The 5,640-nt window shown below is 36.4% G+C and overlaps 1 pseudogene; it reads right to left on the reverse strand.

Annotated features, from left to right (window-relative positions):
• Nucleotides 1-4,466: 4,466 nt before the first annotated feature.
• On the reverse strand, nucleotides 4,467-5,437 carry LOC110543507 (olfactory receptor 10AG1-like; annotated as a pseudogene).
• Nucleotides 5,438-5,640: the final 203 nt, after the last annotated feature.

Raw genomic sequence — 5,640 nt, forward strand, 5'->3', positions numbered from 1 at the left:
TGCTTAAGTCTACAAAAAGGACGTTTTGTCAACCATGTTCACAACTTTATTTCTATTATTGGATTTTAGTGTGGTCTTTTTATAGTGTTCCAGTTTTCCTGAATGTTTTGTGTCAGGAGAATTTTTGTTTGTTTGTTTTAGATTAAAATTTGATTTAACCAATGCATCCGTTTTTTTTATCATATAAAACATCTGAGATTCTCTTTTTCATATCTTATAGTCTCTTTAGAAGTATGCCTCTGTCTTTATTGTTAACATTCCTAAATTATCTCCAAAATCTCCTCACTTGATTTTTTTATTGATTTTATTTTCATTTTAAAATCAATATGTCTTCAACAGTTTGATTCATTTCCTTCCACTGTTTGTATTTTCCTGGATTTCTTTAAAGAATTTACACATTTCTTCTCTTCAGGCTTCTACCATACTCATAAGGTTGTTTTGAGGTGTTTTCTTGTATCCCTCAGCAGAGTTGGAATAGTTAGGGCCTGCTGTGTTATGTTTGCTAGGCTCTAGTGGAGGCATACTGCTCTGGCTGCTACTGATGGTGTTTTTTTCACTGGTATATAAGCACTTCAGACTGTGAAGATTAAAGGTTTCAATGCTGATATCTCTTTTTTCTTAATATGTTTTCTGATTTTGCTTAAAGAAATGCTCAATATCCTTAGCTATCAGGGAGATGCAAATTAAAACGACCCTGAGATTTCACCTTATATGCATTAGAATGGCTAAGATAAAAAACTCAAGTGAAAACACATGCTGGAGGGGATGTGGAGAAAGCGGAACCCTCCTCCACTGCTGGTGGGAATGGAATGCAAACTTATACAACCACTTTGGAAATTAATCTGCCACTTCTCAGACAATTAGGAATAGTACTTCTTCAAGATCCAGCTATACCACTCCTAGGCGTATATACAAAAGATGCTCAAGTACACAACAAGGACATCTGTTCAACCATGTTCATTGCAGCTTTATTCATAATAGCCAGAACCTGGAAACAACCCAGATGTCCATCAACTGAGGAATGGATAAAGAAATTGTGGTATACTTATTCAATGGACTATTACTCAGCAATTAAAAACAAAGAAATCATGAAATTTACAGGCAAATGGTGGGATCTAGAAAAGATCATCCTGAGAGAGGTATCTCAGAAGCAGAAAGACACACATGGTATATATTCACTTATATAGACCTATAAGATAAGATAAACATAGTAAAAACTGTACACCTAAAGAAGCTAAACAAGAAGGAGGACACAGGGTAAGATGACCAATCCTCATTTAGAAAGACAAATGGGATGGACATTAGAAGTAAGAGAAAACAAGAAACAGGGTAGGAGCCTACCATAGAGGGCCTCTGAAAGACTCTACCTAGCAGTGTATCAAAGTAGATGCTGAGACTCATAACCAAATCTTGGGCAGACTGCAGGGAACCATATGAAAAAAGGGGGAGTTAGTAAGACGTGGAAAGGATAGGAGCACCACAAGGACCAAATATATCTGGGCACAGGGGTCTTTTCTGAGACTAATTCTCCAACCAAGGACCATACAAGGATATAACCTAGAACACCTGCTCAGATGTAGCACATAGCAGCTCAATATCCAAGTGAGTGTCCTAGTAAGGGGAACAGGGACTGTCTGTGACATGAACTCAGTGGCTGGCTCTTTGATCACTTCCCCTTGATGGGGGAATAGTCTTGCCAGGCCACAGAGGAAGACAATGCAGTCAGTCCTGATGAGACCTGATAATTAGGGTCAAATGGAAGGGGAGGAGGACCTCCCCTCTCAGTGGACTTGGAGAAGGGCGTGAGAGGAGATGAGAGAGGGAGAGTGGTATTGGGAGGGAATGAGGGAAGAAGCTACAGCTGGGATACAAAGTAAATAACCTGTAATTAATATAAAAAAAGAAAAAAGAATTATGTAATCATACTGCTATTACAAACCGTGTGCATAAATCAACCGGTTATTAAACAGTTTGTTTCTGCTTTGATAACAATTTCACTTTATAAAAAAATTCATAATGATGTATTCTGTTTCTTTTGGGGATGTTTCCTAGGGTCATATGCTAAATGAGTCAAAATATCCAAAGGCATCTGGAAGAGTCCAGAGGAGAAAGGACATGACCAAGACTGTCTGTGACAGAAGCAAGAATATCCTTCTTTTGATTTTCTGAAGTTGTACTTCCATACATTTCTGTCTTAAACATTTTCTGATTCAAATATGTGTTAACTAATTTTGTTCCTCTTTCATGATATATAATAACATAAAGCACAGTTTGTTTTAAATTCTGCTGCTTTAATATAAGTAGAATTTCCTTACTAGGTATTTAATATAAACAATGTACTGTTTATATCTGCATCTTTTTGAACTCTGTCTAATACACCTATATATAGTTCCATAATGTACATGATTCTATATGATAGATTCAATTAAAACAACAGAATAAGTTGTAATATGTTTAGACAAGATTTTTGTATCAGTACATGTTCTTTAGAAATTGCATATCAGTAGTATGTATACATCAAAATTTGTTTGGATTTGAGGGAGTTTGCCAAATTATAATGGATTTATCGTTATTTTAGTAAAAATATTTTTCATATTGAGCTCATGAAGGTTACATGCATTACATTTGAAAATGTTCATTCTCTACACTTAATTTTGAGTTGCAAATGTCCTATAGTTATATTGAAAGAAAATTATATGAATGAGGTGATACTTTATCTAATGTTCCTTTTTTCTTGCTTAATTTATTAATTCATTTATTTAGTTTTTTAAGCAATGTATTCTATATACCATACTGTCCACCAACACACAATATAATTTCAAATCTGTTCTTTATTTCTTGATCCCATGCCTTAACCATTTGGGGGATAGAATGATAGCTTTGCTAACAAATCTTTCTTTTAGATCCTCTACTTTATATCTTATGTTACATCAAATGTTGACACATATTTCTCTATATTAAGTATGAATAGAGTACTGAAAGAGCAATGTCTTTTTTTTTCTATTTTGGATCTTTTTTTTCAATTGTGCCATTAGCTGGATGATTCTAGGTTGAGTACTTGATGACCTAAGATGTTTGTTTCCTACCAATTTAACTCTACCCCATGGTTTGAAACTCTGTTTTTACCTTAACACCAGTTTTTTTTTTTAAGAGCACATTATTCTTTGTTGTTTATGGCAGAGGAGAAGAGGTAGCAGAAGGAGAGGAAGCTGGAGAAAAAAAAGACTCTCCATGAGTCAAGATGGCCAGTGAGCATGTACTGGTGGATCACAAGGCACCCAGGAGTCACCCCATTAGCAAGTGACAGGCCTCACGTGTGATTTGAGGACAGTAGGATTAGAATAGCTCAGTATGTGCCCACCATCGTTCCAACAGCAGAATAATAAATCGCAGTCTGTCTGTGTCAGTCACTGGGGAACTAGCTGGTTGAAGAAAACTACTGCCAAAATAATTTTCTGTATTAATTAACACAAAAAGAATAATTATTTATTCTACCAAATCAACAAGAGTTTGGGAAGTGAATTGCCACTCAAAAATATACACAGCACAAATGCATGCTTTAAACACATTTTATATAATTATTTGATAATTTTATACAATATATTTTTATCATATTCAGCACTTAACTCCTCTAACTTCTTAAAGATCTATTCCTATTTTATGCTCTGTCATCAACTTAGCAACCTTTAATTTTAAAAATGAAGCCAAATTTGTTCTTCTTGTAACAGGACCATCTACTGCAGCTTGGGTAAAACCATCCGGGTCCGCTACACCGTTAGAGACACTTGGTTTTAAGCATCTTCCCTAGGGTCCTCCACCCTAAAGGACCATGGCGATAACCTTTACCTCCATTGGCTGCTCAATTTCCAAGTGTGTTCTCTAGTAATGGATACAGGGTTATTTCTGACTTGAACTCAGTGGCAGGCTTTCTAATCACCTCCCCCTGGCGGGGGGGGGGTGCAGCCTTGTCAGGCCATAGAGGAAGATGATGCAGCCAGCCTTGATGATAAGCTAGGGTCAGATAGAAAGGGAGGAGGTCCTCCCCTATTAGGGAACTAGGGAAAGGGTATAGGGGGAGAAGAGGAAGAGTGGGTGGGACTGGGAGGAGATGAGGGAGGGGGTTGCAGCGGGAATACAAAGTTAATAAGTATATAAATAAAATTAAATTTAAAATAAAAAGAAAACTGGTTTTTATCTCTCTAATAACATCTCAATTGCAAATAAGCTCTTCATGGGGGAAGCTCATTATGCCCTACTCCCTGGTGCTTCAATGTTGACTCCAAAAAGGAAAGATTGTTTTAATTTCTTTCTGTGTTACCATAGGGTCCCTTAATGAAACTTAGTCCAACATAGGTCACTTGACATGAAGTACAATAATTGAATAGTGCAGAAATAAAGTTTACAATTCTGCTGTGCTCTACCTACATGTAAAACATACAAAATATTTTTATAATTTTAAGTGTTCCCTATGTTGATAACTTAGTTTGTAATTTTCTCAGTGCTACCATGATGTCCTTATTCCTCAGTGTATATATAATAGGATTCAACAATGGGATCAAAATAGTGTAGAAAAGAGACAGCAACTTTCCCAAGCTTTCTGATTGATATGCTTTTGGTTGCACATATGTGATAGTAGCTGTTCCATAGAATAAAACCACAACTATCAGATGAGATGAGCAGGTGGAGAAGGCTTTAGATCTTCCTCCAGCTGATGACAGTTTCAGAATGTTCTAGATAATCTTGCCATAGGAGACAATGGTCAGCAGAAATGGAACCATGATAAACACCACTGAAGCAATATAGATTGCTAAATCATTCACAAATGTGTCTCCACAAGCAAGTTTCAGTAGAGGGGGAATATCACAGAAAAAGTGATTAATTTCATTAGATCCACAATAACACAAAGAGAAAATTTGGTAAGTTTGTCCAGTCACAACTGGAATGATACAAATCCAGCAAGCAGCCACTAGCTGCACACAGAGCTTCTTGCTCATGACCAAGGGATAGTGCAGAGGATTGCAGATCGCCACATAACGGTCATAGGCCATGGCTGTCAGGAGGAGGAACTCCATGCCTCCAAGCATGATGACGAAACAGAGTTGTACAGCACAGGACAACAAAGAAATAGTCCCTTTTTTGGTACATAGGTCCAATAAGCATCCTTGGGATGGTAACTGTTACATAGCAGATTTCCACAAAAGAGAAGTTGCTAAGGAAAAAGTACATAGGGGTCTGCAGAGCAGGGTCAGTTCTTGTTATTAGTATTATAATGCTGTTGCAGATCAGAATAGACAAATATATGAACAAAAAATATCCCAAACAGCATCCACTGGAGATGGGGGACATCAGAAAATCCTAAGAGAAAAAATTCAGTGCTTGTAGTATTTGAATTTTCTATTTTAATTTGCTCTTCATGTGTAGATGAAACAAATTTCATATGTTTGCTGAATTTGCTTCTTCAAGTACACCTTTTTTTATGTTCACTTGATGAGATGAGTGGACATATTTATATGTTTTTTTAAACAGTCATTTACCATAAATTTGCCTTTTAACTAAGCATGAGATTTTCAACATTAAAAAAGGACTGGTTTGTGACTAAAATGCATCCATGACATGAGATATATTTTACTAGATTCCACT

This window comes from Meriones unguiculatus, chromosome 18, assembly GCF_030254825.1.
Source record: "Meriones unguiculatus strain TT.TT164.6M chromosome 18, Bangor_MerUng_6.1, whole genome shotgun sequence".
NCBI lineage: Eukaryota > Metazoa > Chordata > Mammalia > Rodentia > Muridae > Meriones > Meriones unguiculatus.